This window comes from Xenopus laevis, chromosome 1S (assembly GCF_017654675.1).
Source record: "Xenopus laevis strain J_2021 chromosome 1S, Xenopus_laevis_v10.1, whole genome shotgun sequence".
In the NCBI taxonomy this organism is placed as follows: Eukaryota; Metazoa; Chordata; class Amphibia; order Anura; family Pipidae; genus Xenopus; species Xenopus laevis.
In genome coordinates this window covers 170,597,646-170,615,816 of record NC_054372.1, presented here as the reverse complement: position 1 = coordinate 170,615,816, position 18,171 = coordinate 170,597,646, and the positions used below count along the sequence as shown (strand labels likewise).

Here is an 18,171-nt window from a genome sequence, read left to right as displayed (position 1 = left end):
GCCATCCTTAAGCTACAAAAACAGAAAAAAATCCATCCGAGAAATTGCTACAATATTAGGAGTGGCAAAGTCTACAATTTGGTACATCCTGAGAAAGAAAGAAAGCACTGGTGAACTCAGCAACGCAAAAAGACCTGGACGTCCAAGGAAGACAACAGTGGTGGATGATCACAGAATCATTTCCATGGTGAAGAGAAACCCCTTCACAACAGCCAAACAAGTGAACAACACTCTCCAGGAGGTCGGCGTATCGATATCCAAGTCTACCATAAAGAGAAGACTGCATGAAAGTAAATACAGAGGGTGCACTGCAAGGTGCAAGCCACTCATAAGGCTCAAGAATAGAAAGGCTAGATTGGACTTTGCTAAAAAACATCTAAAAAAGCCAGCACAGTTCTGGAAAAACATTCTTTGTACAGATGAAACCAAGATCAACCTCAACCAGAATGATGGCAAGAAAAAAAGTATGGAGAAGGCGTGGAACAGCTAATGATCCAAAGCATACCACATCATTTATAAAACATGGTGGAGGCAGTGTGATGGCTTGGGCGTGCATGGCTGCCAGTGGCACTGGGACACTAGTGTTTATCCATCATGTGACACAGGACGGAAGCAGCCGAATTAATTCGGTGTTCAGAGACACTGGGGCTCATTTATCAACACTGGGCAAATTTGCCCATGGGCAGTTCTACCTATAGCAACCAATCAGAGATTAGCTTTTTGAATCCAGCTGCAAGTAGACAAATGAATGCAGCAATTTGATTGGTTGCCATGGGTTACTGCCCATGGGCAAATTTGTGTTGATAAGTGTTGATAAATGACCCCTACCATCTGCTTAAATCCAGCTAAATGCAGTCAAATTGATTGGGAGACTTTTCATAATGACCCAAAACATACAGCCAAAGCAACCCAGGAATTTATTAAAGCAAAGAAGTGGAATATTCTTGAATGGCCAAGTCAGTCACCTGATCTGAACCCAATTGAGCTGCATTTCACTCGTTAAAGACAAAACTTCGGACAGAAAGGCCCACAAAAAAACAGCACCTGAAAGCCGCTGCAGTAAAGGCCTGGCAGAGCATTAAAAAGGAGGTACCCCAGAATCTGGTGATGTCCATGAGTTCAAGACTTCAGGCTGTCATTGGCAGCAAAGGGTTTTCAACCAAGGTCTCATTCAATAGGCCATGAGCATTCTTTTTTTTTTTTTTTACAATAGTGACCCTTTACTGGAATATTCAAGAATTATTTTGACTAAAAATAAAAGTCATAAGATGTATAAAATCAAGTTGGCATACACTTGCTTTTACTCAGATCAAGACATTGTTACAAGTTCTCATTAACTGCATTGGTGAGTGATCAGTGCTGCCAGTAACAGCAATTCACTTTGTGTGACATTGCCCTAATCAAACAAAGGTAGCAATCATTCTCAGTGTAGAATTCAAAAACATTGTGAGGGCCACCCTGTAAGAAAGTAGTTTTCCATCAGTACAGATTTACACAGCTTTCAGTTGTAGCTTGCACTTAATATAAACATTAAGGCTGATTAAGCAATTCACAGTGTATCAACATATTGTATTCATAGGCAAATAAAAACAATGAATAGCGTAATATAGTTGAAGTTCGGCTCATTTGCATATTTAAAGCTGTAATCAAGCTTCACATAAAGTCAATTAAATCCATCATTCCAGTCCATGACCTTGTCATACTCCTGAATCCTTTGCTTGATGTGCGACAGTTTATTCTTCAGATATTCACATCGTTCTTTCTTTTCTAGAAAGGTTGGCTCCTAATTGGGGAAAAAACACAATGTAGCAGTGTAAATGTCATATGCATAATTGGCAGCCATTTGTTCCAATAACATTTACAGTATAAATACTGTATAAAAACATTTAGGAGGAGAAAATCCGTACAGACTTTAAAGGCCCAAAAGTATGGCACCTGTTAACCTTACTAATTCTCATGCTCCAGAATGGAAGCAAATCCCACCAACAATGTTGCAGCATCTAGTGGAAAGACTGGACTGAAGAGTAGAGGCTGTACCAGCAGCAAAGAGAGGGCCAGCCTCACAGAAAACAATGGATTGGTGCCATGGCGTTACAGTATGTTAAGTGATTTAGTTAGGGATGCACCGAATCCACTATTTTGGATTCGACCGAACACCCGAATCCTTTGTGAAAGATTCAGCCTTATACAGAACCGAATCTGCATATGCAAATTAGGGGTGGGAGTGGGAAACCATTATTTACTTCCTTGTTTTGTGACAAAAAGTCATGCAATTTCCCTCCCTGCCTCTAATTTGCATATGCAAATTAGGATTCAGGATTCGGTTCGGCTGGGCAGAAGGATAAGGCTGAATCCGAATCCTGCTGAAAAAGGCTGAATCCTGGATTCGGTGCATCCCTAGTTTTAGGGCATATCAACTACAAATACCTCATAGGCTTGGTCATAACTTGTACAGAGGAAACTTTTCTGTAATTTGGATCTCCATACTGTAAATCTACTAGAAATTCATGTAAACCTTAAATAAACCCAATAGAATGGTTTTACAACCAATAAGGATTAATGATATCTTACGTTTCATGATCAAGTGCAATGTATTGTTTAGTTATTATAGAGGAAAAATAAATCATTTAAAAAAATTTGGATTATTCGGATAAAATGGAATATATGGGAGACAGCCATTCAGTAATTCAAAGATTTCTGGATAATGGGTTTCCGGATAACGGATCCCGAATCTTTAGCGTTAATTCAATTTGTACAAGTGCGTACATTTTCCAAAAACCATACTGGTGGCTCTAACTATTTAACTGTAGTTATTTTAATAGGGTTTAAGTAGGGTTTTAATAGGTTGGTATCGCTGGCCTGCTTGCACAATCTTAGGAAAATCATCTAATTATTTGGCATTGAACTTACAGGCTGCTGTAGCTTTTTATAGGGGAGTGAGCTCCAAAACAAACACCTATTTTACAGGCTTAAGGCAACATAAAAACACAGGAATGTGCTAGGGGATGTTCACTCCTCTCTTCTGAAGCAGTTTTGACCAGAGCAATTACTCATCCAGTATACTTTAATTACCCTTGGAGTACTCTCACAAGCCTCTTGTATTCTTAAGTCTTATTCTTTACTCTGTACCATTCAAAAAATACAATGTAGTGTTCCATTACAAAACAGCCAGGGACTGGGCTTCACAATGTTTAGATTGCATACCAGGGGCTAATGGAATCACAGAAAGGTTTCTTATACTCACATTCTTTTTCTTTTGGTATTCCTGAAGAACATTTGCTATCCTTTCATATTCCTGAAAATAAAAGAATATTTTTATGCTAGACGGGAATTGGATTAAAGTGGCAAGTAGCACGTTACCAGACACATCAAGTTGTGAGCAATACAATCATTCTGCCTTGGTGATTTGTAATATACAGTAAGTGACCTATTATCCATAATGCTTGGGATCTGGTACAGTGTTTCTGTAATTTGGATCACCATTTCTTAAAGTCACGAATTTATCTTTAAACACACACACAGGAAAAAAGCTGGGCTATTGTTGTTCACAGGCCATCATGAGTTGCAGTACCACTTTTCACATGACGTGGTTGCAATACAGCAATAAAACAGCAATACCTCCTATGGCCTGCAATGCAATATCAAAATATTTTAAATAAGCAGAACGTGTGTTTACATAGCATAATAATCATTTCTAAGATGAATGCAAACAAGGTGTTTGGGCTACATACTGACCCACATTTATACAAGCCTAAGATTGTAGGACATGTCACCTTAAGACATTATTCCAAAATTATTTTCTATTATGTTAGTTGAGCAAAATAAACTTAACTTACACTATATTTATTATTTAAATGGTGTTTCCTTCAGTCTCAGAATTAAACAATCACAGCAATTTGTTATTAAGACAAATTGTGTTTCACCCCAAAATCTTGTGTATGCACCAGAATAAGGGACCTAAGGCCCATGCGCATCCAGGAATTGCTGAATGGAAAGTGAAAGTAATTGACTGCCTCAGGCATAGAGGCGGGCAGGTAATATTTGATTGACAGCTCAGATATTTAAACACCTTTATAACAGGTATGGATGTTTAAATTAAAAAAAAAAAAAGAATTTGGGTTCCATGTTTAATTTGAAAAGGACTTTGATTATACAGCTTTTTATATGTAGGTGACAGGTTTTTTTTTTTTTTTTTTAAGAGTGGTGCTATGCTATGTATTCATATATAATTATAAATTATGCATTGGAAACCCTGCAAAAAGGACCTTTAGTTCATACTAAAAATCCCAGCACCACTTAATGTCTTGTCATTTAATCACCCAGAAAGCCTGGCAGCACTGCTGCCCAAGAAAAGCAGAGATCCCTTACATGCTGATTTTCTGGGTTCCTAGGTAGTTTCTGCATTACTGCATCCAGCTCACTGAATTTTTTCATAACAGCCTGCACCTCAGCATGAAGCTCTTTGTACTCCGCAAACTGATCATTAAAAACTGCTTTGTATCGGTCTCGTTCATCTTCTGACTTTATGGCCTGGTATTTCCTGCACAGTGGAAAAAAAAATAAAGATGTGTACATGTCTGAATTTTTCCCTTAAGGATCCACCTCTTCTGGGCCTAAAGCAATGGGTGGTGGGGAAGGTAACATACTACATGGAGGGCTTACTTGTTATCAGAAACCAAAATCATTATAACAAAATGTCTGAAAATGTCTTGCACTGCTTCTGAGGATACCGACTCTAGAATGTGCATGGTAAAGGCAAGGACTGATGTAAATAATGGATAATCTGCATAAAGCAGTGTGTAGCGTGTCAGATACAAACATTGTTATTGACTTTTATTTATGCAGCATCAACATAAAGTATAGAAATAACAAAGAACATGACAAACAGTCCACAACTTGAACCACAACCACCAATATTTAATTATACTTGTGTTCTCATATTTTTTATATACCACATGATATGCTAATACATAATACTCACGCAACATAGTCTGGCATTACAATGGGTTTTGGTATATGTCCTGCTGGGATGTATCCATTGAGAAGCTCAGGCTTCATCTCTCTCTGCTGAACTGGGACGTCATTGATATGGCCGTTTCCTAGTGCCACATCACGCTAAAAGAAAGAAAGGATACATTAGGTAGCTTTAAGAAAGGGTTGGATTGCTTTTTAGCAAGTGAGAGAATACAGGGTTATGGGAGATAGCTCATAGTACAAGTTGATGCAGGGACTAGTCCGATTGCCATTTTGGAGAGGCAAATTGGGGAGGCTCCAGATGGGTTTTTTTTGCCTTCCTCTGGATCAACTAGCAGTTAGGCAGATTAAAAAACTAAAAAACTAAAAGGTTGAACTTGATGGACGTGTGTCATTTTTCAACCTTACTTACTATGTTACTATGTTTCGTTTAAAGTTCTAAAATCTGAAATGATATTTCTGTTAGGATATAGTTATAGCACAGCATGACGTATCTAAACATTCCTCCTTTGTATACTAATTTGTATTATCTGAACTTTTAGCTCTTTATTTAAGGACAATGTAAGGCTTCTTTTGATAGTCACATTGTATTAAAGGGGAACTATCGCGAAAATTAATGTTTAATATTAGCTTCATCATACTGAAATAGGAACCTTTCTAAATACAATCAATTAAAACTTCTGTACTGTTTCTGAAATAATCAAGTTTATCGTCTCTCAGCATGTTTCTCCTCATTCTATATTCATTCAGGAGTTGGGTGTCAGATGAATGATTCAATATATCGAAAGGAACTCACTATTAAAATCACCAGAATCCCTGTTTCTCTAGATGCAGAATCTGTGCAAAGGGCAGTTATTTTGTTTTGTTTGTACTTGAATCAGTTATTTGAGTGAGCTGTAATACATCTGCTAGGAAAGGAAGCCCCCTATAAGATATATTGGATCTAACTGTCAATGAATATCTGACACCCAACTCCTGCATGAAGACAGAATGAAGAAAAACAAATGCTGATAGAGGAATAGTGAAGATAAACTTGATTATTTCAGAAAAAATGCAGAATTTTTAATCAATTGTATTTTGAAAGTTTCTTACTTCAGTACAAGAAATCTTATATTAAATGTTCATTTTTGTGATAGTTCTGCTTTAAAGCAGCTCATTGTGTGTACCTGATCACGAACTTGTATTTTTTTTTTAAATTGTAGCTTCTTTCTCCAATGTCGCTACTCTGCAAGTTATTGTTCTTTCCCCCTTCTTCACAGCTGCCATTTTATTTTATCCTCAGCTTTGTGCGTCACTGTGGTTACCATAGTAAGCCGTTTTGATTGGTGCGCACTTCAAGAGAACTTTTCATGGGTAAGCTCTTGTTCTCTAGAAGGCAGGCTCCAGAGGATTGGAAATGCGCATGCTACTACTTGCACAGGACTTTTTGTTATTGTAGTTAGGTGCCTAGATTGCAGGGACTGAACTGCAAACAAGCCTATTACAGAGGGAAATGACAAGGGCTATAGGAAAAAAAAATATATATATGTAATACTGGCAAGACACACACAGAATGTGTGCAACTCTGGTGAATGATTATTTTACGGTGTCTGTATCTGGTAGGACCACAAAATGACTACAGGTATAGCTATTAAGCAAATTGAAAACTGCGACTTACCATGAAAATTGGGGGAGAGACATGATTAGGCTTCATCTGAAAAAACAAATACAGAAGTGAATTCCTGTTTCCTACAGTTAGACGCCAAATAGATAGAAGCGCCCCCAATATAGGACTCGGAAGTTTTGTGTTTGGCTAGCACATTAGGAGTTACAACAAAATTCATCACTACGAATGTTGGACGGGACAAAGTGAACATCAGAGAAAGTCAGCCTGTCCAGTTTCATTTTTGGGAGTAACAGGGGCTACTTCCACCAGCCCACTGTTTTCTTAGTTACCTAACACACACGTTGGCCAGTGATTTCAGACTAATATGAATACTCATAGAAAATGTATTGCATCTCCGAAAAAAAAAGTATATGGCTGATTAGACTCTGGTTTATCACATATAAAGGGGTTGTTTAACTTCCAAATACTTTTTTCAGTTCAGTTGTTTTCTGGCAGCTTAGTATTCTGAACTGTTGCAATTTACTACATTTGGAGGCTATTTGAGTTGATACATTTCTCAGCAGTATCTATGGAATATCAGCAAATATTGTATCAATTCTAACAGCTGCCTTTAATGAAACTCAGAGATTCTGCTCAGCAGGGACAAAGATAAATAATGTATCAATTAAATGTATCGATTTAGAACCCTTCCCAGTAGTGATGTGGACCCATGGGTTGGGGCGGGTTCGGGCCGACCCTGCACTCTTCTTCACGGGTGGCCACCGTCAAATGCCAGCTTCCGACTTCAGGGTTCGTATTTTATAGACGCTGCGCCTGCTCGCCCCTTTTGTGACGTCATCTGTGGGGGCGGGCGGCGTGGGTCTATAATAGCAACCCGGTGTCGGATGTGGGCGGGTGCGGGCGCGGGGAAATCCCCACCCACACATCACTACTTCCCAGAGCTGCTTTAGGTGAAAAATTGAACGTTACACTTCAGTTTTAGAAAACCGGTAACAAATAGAAAATAATTGGAAAGTCTTTATTTCTGGTGAACTATATGAAAACAACTAAACTGGAAAAAGTTTTGAAAGTGAACAAACCCTTTAACTGGCAAAAAAAAAAAAAAAAAGGGTCATGATCCCTACAAATACATATGAAAGGATGAAGGATCGTCCATATAAGACCAGATTGTAAAAGCTTCTAAGCACTTCGTTTTACACCGACCTCCCAACATAAAGGCCAAAAAAAAAATGTATTCTTCCCTCTGATGTATGTATTAATATTATTATTTACCATTGTGGTTAAATTCTTTGCCCCACATGCAAAACTGATGGATTCTTACCTCCTGACCTAAGAACTCGCGTCTTTTCCTGGCTGATTCATGCCTCCAAAGCTTCAGGGAAACCATTGCACTAATGAAATACATAAGCATGCTGACAAACAGGAAAATAATGGCTGCTGTTTGCCCACCTTCCACTCTGCAGAATGATGCATTCATTGGGGTGTTAAATAACTGGTAATAGCAAAGCCCCCCTCGGTTAGTGTCATTAACATAAACAATTGCTGCCGCCATGTAAAGTATAAATAAAGATACATTGATGCCAAATTCTGTTAGAGGCCACCAGCTAGAATCCAGCAAAATGGTCCGATAGTACATAGACATGCCAAGCACAAGGAGAATTATGGTCACTATCCAGGCCAACCCAGCAACAACAAGTACAAATGGAGTCTTGGGGCCATTGTAATAGTAACCTCCCTGCATACTTGCAGTGTATCCATATGGCTGAGTGTAGCCAAACATGTTGTACCATTCATTATCCTTGTGAATATAAGCTGTAACACAAGCAAATACAGCAGCTCCAAGGAGGAGTTCTACAATGCAAAGGATTCTTAGTAAGCCTGCCCAAGATTTCATGTAGGCGTATCTCATATTGTATTCTTCTACTCGCTCACTGTATGTCTTCACCGTCTGTGTCTGGCGTCCCAAAGAGCCATAGGGGTCATGAGGCAACATAGCTTCTTCTTCTCTCCTAGAATTGTAGCTACCCCCTGAACCACCATACGGGTCTCTGTAGGAACTAGCAGCAGTCTTTGAATCTCCTACTGAGTTTTTTCCATGAGGTTCTGAAGCAGGCAGAGAGGGTGACCGTGGAGGAGAGCATGGAACGCCTCCTGATATATAGTTAATCTCTGCCATTGGCTTTTCCCATTGATTTTCTTCTTTATCCTTAAAGATTTTTTTCCAGGAATCTGGAATGAACATTCTAACAGGACGGAGTTCAATGCTGTGACTGGCTCTTCACTATCACTTGGGTAGAATTCAGGCCCAAATGGAGGGTGTAGTGGAAGAGGTGGTGTGGCAATGGATCAGAGCTTAGATCAAGTTCACAATCATGCAGTGTCTCAAGGTTGCTTTCTGGGTGACGAGAATTGGCTGGTACCTCATCATACTGCACCCAACGGCCATTTAAGTTTCTGTCTTTTGATCTGGGTCCTGAAGATGAGCCTCCTCCAGACATTTGTGATTGCACCCTGCAATATATTTACATTATAAAAAAAACAGTAGTAGTGGTTATTTACTCTCTGAGTTATAATTTATTTAAGTCACTCCAGTATCAGCAACTTATTGCTAAATTACAGGTCAATTTTATCTAATTTCTTATCTGAGCACCTTGCTGCTTAGCTAGCTGGAAAAGTGCTGTAGCCCAGTAACATAGGATTTGGCAGGACTATAGAAGCAGTTAGCTCATCTAATCTATTGATGAAAAACTTAATTCTCTTTTTAGATCCTTAAAACTGCTTTATATATGCCCTAAGCATTTCCTTTAAAGAACCAGCCTTAACCACATCTACTGAAACATTTATTTATATAAATTATTTATTCTGTTTATTTATTGTCCTTTGTATAAAGAAATAGAAAATTCCAGATCTCACCGTGTGTCTCTGCCCTTATGCTTAAAGCCATCAAACGCTTGCTCTAGAGATCTGGAGTCAAACCAAAACACAGTAGGCTCGTGTTAAGGTCAGGAACACCATAGTGTTTGCTAGAATTGCAAATTAAAGGGATTCTGTCATGATTTTTATGAAGTAGTTTACACTGCAAATAATTCTCTCTACAATATAAAATTTAATTTGTGAACGAGCAAATGTATTTGTTTTTAGTTGTAATATTGGTGTGTAGGCAGCCATTTCAGGACATTTTGCCTGCTTTCAGAAAGAGCCAGCACTTTAGGATGGAACTGCTTTCTGGCATGCTGTTGTTTCTCCTACTGTAATGTGTCTGCCAATGTAACTGAATGTGTCGCAATGTGACCTGGATTTACTATCGAGTGCTGTAGTTAGATCTGCAGAAATGTTTAAATGTGCGGTTTACCTTCCAAACACTTTTTTCAGTTCAGTTGTTTTCAGTTCAGTTGTTTTCAGATAGTTCACCAGAAAAAAAATGACTTTTTTCAATCACTTTCCATTATTTATTTTTTACTGTTTTTCCAAAATCTAAGTTTAAAGTTGAATGTTTGTGTCTCCGGTGTTTGAGTCTGGCCGCTCAGTAATTCAGGTGCGGACTCTAAACGGTTACAATTTTGCAACATTTAGTTGATACATTTCTCAGCAGCATTTCTGGACTATTAGCAACTATTGTATCAATTCTAACAGTTGCCTGTAATGAAATCCAGAGATTCTGCTCAGCAGGGACAAAAATAATAAATGTATAAATTAAATGTATCAATTTAGAACAGTTTACAGGGTCAGCGATTGGCCTGCCAGACTTTAATATTAGAAAAACGGTCACACATAGAAAAGTGGTTGGAAAAAGTTGTTATTTCTGGGGATCTATCTGAAAACAACTACAAATTTTAAGCTTTCCAGCTAACCTAAACAACTAAAGCTTCCGGCATTCCATGAAATCTTTTTTTTTTGGTCATAAGATTCTGGGAATTGCAGTTTTGCTGAAAGAGGACATGGGCAGTTCAACCCGTGTAAGAAGTATTACTTAGCAGGGGTTAATTTTACTGTAAGTTCTTGAAAGCAGGCTGCTGATTGCTGTGGCTTCTCCATTCCTTGCAGCTGTCAATATCATGCAACTGTTTTGCAGTAGTTACAGTTTGTATACTCACTTTACTTTGTATATTATTGTACTGGAGCTACACAAGTAGCAGTGGGACCTGGATTTTACTATTGAGTGCTGCTCTTAGATCGACCAGGCAGTTGTTATCTTGTGTTAGAGAGCTGCTGTCTGGTTACCTTACCATTGTTATGTTGTTAGGCTGCTGAGGGGGGGGGAGTATCACTACTTGCATTACAGCAGTGAAGAGTGACTGAAGTTTATCAGAGCACAAGTCACATGACTTGGGGCAGCTGGTAAACTGACAATATGTCTAGCCCCATGTCAGATTTCAAAATTAAATATAATGTTTGTCTTTTGAGAAATGGATTTCAGTGCAGAAGTCTGCTGGAGCAGCACTATTAATGGTTACATTTTGAAAAGAACCTTAAAAACATGCATTATGACTTTCAAATAATCCATCACTTACCAAATAATACTCTGTAAATTCTTACAGTGAAGAATATACACAGACCTTTCCCTTCACCTGTCCCAGCTCATTTATAACAATAGCTTTTTACCTCTTGTATTTGGTGGTTATTGGTGCTTTTTGTGTGTTTTTCTGTATGTTTAATACATTGGCCCATTTATTGTACAACACTGCAGAATATGTTGGTGTTTTATAAATGCATGCTAAATAATAATAACAGCTGTTACACGGCTAGGGCAAAGGGTAAGTTAAACAGACCTTTACCATAATATTGTTTGGAAATATAACACTGATATTAGAGGGTCCTGCTTATAAAAAAAAAAACTTAAATCTAATTAGAGGCATTTCTGTATAGCACTGAACTCAACTACAGTGCCTAACAAGTGTAGGGAAGGCTCAGCAGTTGCAGGCCTCCTTTAGAGAGAGCTGTGCCTGGATCTCCTGCTGCTTCTTACTCCCATGCTTTGAGATGGTACATAGAATTAACACTAATGTAACCAGTCAATCTCATCGATCTCAAACATCATAATTCCCATAATGATATTTTCCATACCTGGAAGGCCCCTATGCATTTAACAGTATCACCAAAAAATGACAATATAATGTACTGCTGCGCTGCACTAGTATAACTGCTGTGTTTGCTTCAGGGACACGACCAAAGTTCATACAAACAAGCTGCTGTGTAAAACCTCTCTGTTATCTACTGTGTATCCTGTGCTTGAACGGCTGCTACACAGCTGCTTGTTTATATAAACTATAATTGTGTTTCTGATGCAATTTTACCAGTGCAGGGCAACAATATATTAAACGGTCACTCCTTTAAAACACTCATTTTTTGGTGTTACCGTTTCTTTAGACAGGTGAGAAATTCAGGAAACATAAAATTATTTCAATATATCCCCAGTTTTTAATATTATCTAGTAACCTTATAAACATGGAACCCACTATTACAATTTCAATACACTGCTTATTACAGTCCCATAATGTACATGCGAGTGGTCCCAGGCTGCAGCTCCCTTTATACCAGAGCAGGAAAGATAGGGGTGTGTTGCGATTCTGGACCCACAGAAAGAGATTTACAAATTCCAGAAACCAATGTGGTCAAAATAGAAATGAATAACCTAGATTTCTCTCCATAAATATTGGTGGTAAAAGCGCCTGGGTGCACTTCCCCCATTGTTATGCCACTGTAAGGAGCTTTCCCAAACAAAAAAATTTAAACCATCTCATTATCCTTCAGCAAAGCCTGTAAAATGTGATAAGAGTTTTTAGGGTCGCTGACCCTGGTAACTAAAAATTACATTGGCTGACAGGTAATCTTATTTTATATTGCTAGGCTTCAGTTTGGTTTAAAGGAGTTATTCATGATATTCTGAGACATATGGCAAATGGTTTTTATTATTTGTGGTTTGAGTTTAGCTTTTTAATCAGCAGCTCTCCAGTTTGTAGTTTCAGTTTTGGTTGCTATGGCCCAAATTACCCTAGCAACCATGAACCGATCTGAATAAGAGACTGGAATAAGAAATCCTAGTAAAGGGTCTAAATAAAAAGATGAGCAATAAAAAGAAACAATTAATCTGTAGCATTTGTTTTTAGATGGGGTCAGTGACCCCCATTTGAAAGCTGGAAAGAACCAGAAGAAGAAGGCAAAACATTTAAAAACAATAAGGGAAAAATTAAGACCAATTACAAAGCTGTTTAAAATTAGTCATTCAATAACCACGCAAAGTTAATTTAAAGGTCAACCACCCCTTTAAGGCATTGAACCACCATTTCAAATAGAGAATCCCCAGCACATAGGGGTTTCCTTATAGTAAACACTGAGCAGGAGAAGAGCGAGTCAGCTGACAATAAACATTACACAAAACACAGAAGAGGAGCAGACGGAGAAACGCCATAAATAATGTACGTCATTGGCAGTGGGAGGAGCCACAGGAGAGTTGATGAAATATACTTCAAAGTAATAAAGGGACCTAGGCTTTCTAAGTACTCCGTGAGTTACCGTTCAGGAACATTCTGCCAGTGACACTTTATATTTTCTCACCTGCTGTGAATAAGGCGAGGGGGGGACGTTCAGGTGTTGCAGCCCGTTCACATAACTCCAACCTCCTCTCAGCACCTCCAGGGAGGCGGCCAATACTTTCCCCTCACTCAAAGCCTCTCCCTTTCAGAACAGCGCTACTCGGAATAGAATTCTCTCAGGGAGGAGACGGCCCCGACCGCTCCATTTTGCCTTAGTCACACTCTCACCTGTATCTCTCTCCCCCTCCCCATTACCAGCGTCTTTTTTTTCGTCACGTTACAGGGCACGTTAAGGACACGCCCACTGTCTGCAGGTAGCATGGTTGCCAGGTCTAATTTTCAAAAACAGTCAAAACTAGCCAAGAGGCACATCAAAAGTAGTATAGATACAAGACACACCAGCACAACATGGATAATTCCAGCAGGATTTGACCTTGCTCGTTTATTTGCGGATGCAACGTTTCGGGGCGCCCCGAAACGTTGCATCCGCAAATAAACGAGCAAGGTCAAATCCTGCTGGAATTATCCATGTTGTGCTGGTGTGTCTTGTATCTATACTGCTTCCGAGGTTGTCCAATTCCTCTAAACATCAAGCACCTGGAGTTCGTTTGACTTCGGACGGCCAGGGTGTGCGAGTGTAAGTTTTTCTTTTTTGCACTTCAAAAGTAGCCCAAAAATAGCACAATATGTGCAGTGAAAAAGAAGTCGAATTACTCCATTTTAAAATTTTCACTGTTTTTCCAATGGGACAGATTTGCCCCTTCACCAGGGGCTTAACTACAGAGGGGGTCCCTGGTAGGATTGCCACCCGCCGGTATGTTACTGGCCTAGCCGGAAAAAAACAGCTGCCAAGGCCGTAATACCCTTAAAAAGACCCCTCATCCCACCCCAATCCCCTGGAAACGTAACTTTAGTTCTCCATCTTGAAATCTCTGTGCTGCGGCCCTGCCCCTTTTACATCGTAGCCCCGCCCCTTTTGACATTACACTCCACCCCTTTTTTGTTTTTGCCCCCCACCAGCCGGTAAGAAATTTAGGAAAAGGTGGCAACCCTAGCCCAAGGAAGGGCCCTGTAATACAGTTTCAATAAATATTGGTAAAACAGGGCAACCTCTAGACATTTTGGTGGCCAGCAAATTTTTGCCCCAAAATTGTCTGAAATTGAGGAACGTCTTCTGAAAATGTTAGAGTACTTAAGAGTGATGGGAGACTGGGGTACAAATAGAGTTGCCACCTGTATTTTACCGGCCTGTTCAGTAAAAATGATAGTTGATCCCAATGTTATTAATAGGGAAAAAAGATAAATATATAGGAAGGCCGGTATTTTTTTCCAGAAAAGGTGGCAACCCTAGGTACAGAGCCATAAATCTGGTAACTCCAGACTTCTACACAAGTCAGTCCCATTGCATGCTGGGTATTGTAGTCTTACAATAAACTTGGCAAATTGTTAAACAAAAACGACATTACCCAACATGCATTGGAAGACGCAGGCACATTAGTTGAAGAAAAAACTTTGGCTGGTTTCCAAAGTCCAAACAACCAAAGGCCCAAAAAGTAGCCCAAATCTGTACCTTGGCTAGTTTGTACTTTCAAAATCCACCTGGGCTTTAAATTAGTAGCCCAATTTGGCTGGAAACCCGCCAACCTGGCAGGTAGCCAGGCTCAGCCTTTGACTCACCTAAACAGGGTGCGACAGCGAACTTCCTATCCAGAGATGTCATCCATATCTGTATTGTTATTGTGTGTATAGTAGGAGTGGTTTTATCTGCCTCTCTAGAAACACTAAACCCCAAATATTATCATGTATTGTTTAATGCACGTATAAGGCTAAAACACAAGGCTAACAAAGTAGTATGGTTATATATATATATATATTTATTTATTTTTTTTCTTTTAAAGGTGTGGTTCACCTTTAAGTTAACTTTTACTATGTTATAAGTCGGCCAATTCTTAGCAACTTTTCCATAGGTCTTCATTATTTTTTTTTTTACCATTTTTGAATTATTTGCCTTCTTCTGACCCTTTCCAGCGTTTCAAGACCACAAATGCTCAGTAAGAATACAAAATGATTATTATTGCTACTTTTTGTTATTTATCTTTCAAGCTAGGCCCTCTTCTATTCATATTCAAGTCTCTTGTACAAATCAGTGCATGGTTGCTAGGGTTATTTGTGCCCTAGGAACTAAATTGCAAACTGTAGAGCTCATGAATAAAAAAGTTAAATAACTAAAAAACCATAAATAATAAAAAATGAAAACCTATTGCAAATTGTCTCAGAATATCATTCTCTACATCATATTAAAGGTGAACAACCCCTTTAATAACTGCCCGCCCCACTCCACACCACAGTTAAAAGACCACACGGACAACACACACAATATTACACATAATTAATACACATAATAATGCACATAATTAAAATAATATACATTAGTGTTCAGTAGAACTGAACTCGTGGCTTCAGGACTTCAACTTCGGCTCCTTTCGCAGCTTCCGGACTTCAAATTCAGCTCCTTCAAGCCCGGCTGTGCTGCACTTTTCTATATAGCCAGGCCCCCCTTTAGGCCCGGGCCCGATACAGCAGTACCTCCCATGCCCCCATGATGGCAGCCCTGGTTATATATAACCATGGCGGTGAGTAGAACACAGTATAGCTAGGAGACATTGCATATATGGCACATAATGAAAGTTCTGGAAGCACTCTACTGAACAAAGAGACAGTGATTGTCTGCTCAACTATGGAGTCCTGTGTGTGAATGAAGGATGGTTAGGTCAATAAGTAAAGAATAATAAGGAAAGCAATGTTATAGAAAGAATAGAAACAGGTTGCACATTGTTTTGCGTAGATACTGTATTATAAGGGCCACAAAGGCTTAGTTTGCAGATACATTTGTACCACACCTGGGTGCCAATATGTACTGGTACAAGCAACCGTGCCTTGTGGTGCCAATCTACTTGATTACATTATGGAAGTTGGTCTGTGTGTTTGTGGGTTAAGCGGATCTAATAGTGTATTGTCACCTTTACATGCAAGTGTTTCTTCTTGCGGTCCATTTTAATTAACAGAGACCATTCTTTTCTATTTTGCCTGTTCCACATCACTGCTCTGAATGCAGTTGGGATGCAACATCTCACCTTGTGCCATGAGTACAGGAACAAAATTTATTCAAATTGTACTTAACACCACTTTTGTAAATTCCCCCTTAGATGTAAGCTCCTCTATGGCAGATACTGATTTGAACGGAAAACAAGCTTTGTAAAGCACTGCACAATAGTGAAGGAATTATATGAATTAAAGGAGACATATTGTGTAAAAAACAAGAATGTACCAGTGCATTAAACTCTTAGATATGAAAAGAATGTGCTTCAAAAAGTTGGTTTCTGGTTACTTTATTGAAAATTACAACAAAAACCCCACTAGTCCTGCCCATCTATTCCAATTGCTGCAGCCTCTTTTTCTGGTCTGTGCAGGGGAGTCAGTGGCACTCAGCTCACTGCACTGTAGGATAGGAACCAATCACCAGCTAGACTGACCTGATAGGAAACTGAAGCCTGTCTTTGCTTGTGTGACTGCAGGGCTGTGATTGGCTGCCCCCCTCCTACTGTGCCTCTGGCAGGGACCGTTAGGACATGCCCAACCCTCATTTGAAACACAGACAGGGACCAGAGAACATCTATGAGGAACTCCAATAAAAGGTTATTTTCAAAGATAATATTAATTTTTAACACAATGTGACACCAACACCATATATTATTTATAATTGCCTACAAAATAAGGGGTTTTTCATTTATCCTATATGTGTCCTTTAAAATAGTTCGGAGGGCGTTAACTACTGGAATTGAAGATGCATGAAATACTAACAGACAGGGGGTGAGCCTTGGGAGCAGCTGTGCAGAATTATATCTTGCACTAAATAGGAGGAATGGGAAAATATAAAAATTGGGTCTTCTACAGGGCTGATTTATAGAAAAAAACAAGTTGGTTTTTTCTCGATAAAAAGAAAAATGCGGTTTCAGAATATGCAAGAGTATTTTCCAAAACCTGGAATAGTCAGAAATTATTAAAGGAAAACCAATGAAAAGTCGCCAGAAAAAAACTAAGCAAGAATAAGACGGCGAGGTTGTATAGAAGTCAATGGAAATGTTCTCAAACAACTTTATTTGTTTTCCCAGTTTATTAAAACATTCGAGATTTTTAGCCTCATTGAAAATAAATGGGACAGTGAGAGTCTCGCTGACATGTGACTTTCTTTCCGTAAAAAAAAAGCATAGCAAAATGTTGTCACTTTTCTTCTTAAATAAGCTATCATTCAGGAATGCATGTGTTTTTTTTTTTTTACCTCGCCCGTGTTTTTTTGTTTTCATGAACGCGTATTTTGACAAATCTGGATACTGGTTAAAGAATCCACAAGATACCCCACCTACAGAGTTAACACCAAATACGATTCATAGCTCCATCTTGTGGCTGCAAATCATATGGAGACAAGTAATAGATATGATTCATTACTATATACAGGCACACAGGAATTCAAAATACGTCATCTAAAAAAATAATTAATTTGTAATACTGTTGATTCTTTGGTTCTGGTGTATGAACATGGGGGTCTGTCTTTGAATTTATACCTTTTCTTTCTCTCTATTCCTCCACTGGCAGCTTAACTGCACACATTTTAATTTAAAAAATAATCCACGTATTGTTGCTTGCTATATTGTGGTCTGCATTTATTCATCTATCTACAATGTAGCCAAGGGGACTGACTTTTAAGTTCCATTACAGCTGTAGAGCAGTAGTATTTCTTTGTTGTTTGTAAAGCAGATAACAGGTTGCTAAACAATGACAGGATGAAAACCGTTTTTGTACAAATAAGAATTACGGGAACATTACCTTCAAGAGCAGATCAAAGCTTGGGGTAGACTTCCCAATCAGTAGTTTTTCTGGAAAGCCATTTCTGTTCTATTTAAGAGTCAGTTGTCCCAACATCTATTCTCAGAACTTATCCAAAGCTGCTGTTTCTAGTAATGTGTGCGCATGGAGGAAGCTCATTTGTGCTTCTCCAGC

The 18,171-nt window shown here is 38.9% G+C and overlaps 1 pseudogene; it reads right to left on the bottom strand.

The window, feature by feature from the left end:
* Positions 1-1,191: 1,191 nt before the first annotated feature.
* Positions 1,192-13,541, bottom strand: LOC108707250 (annotated as a pseudogene).
* Positions 13,542-18,171: the final 4,630 nt, after the last annotated feature.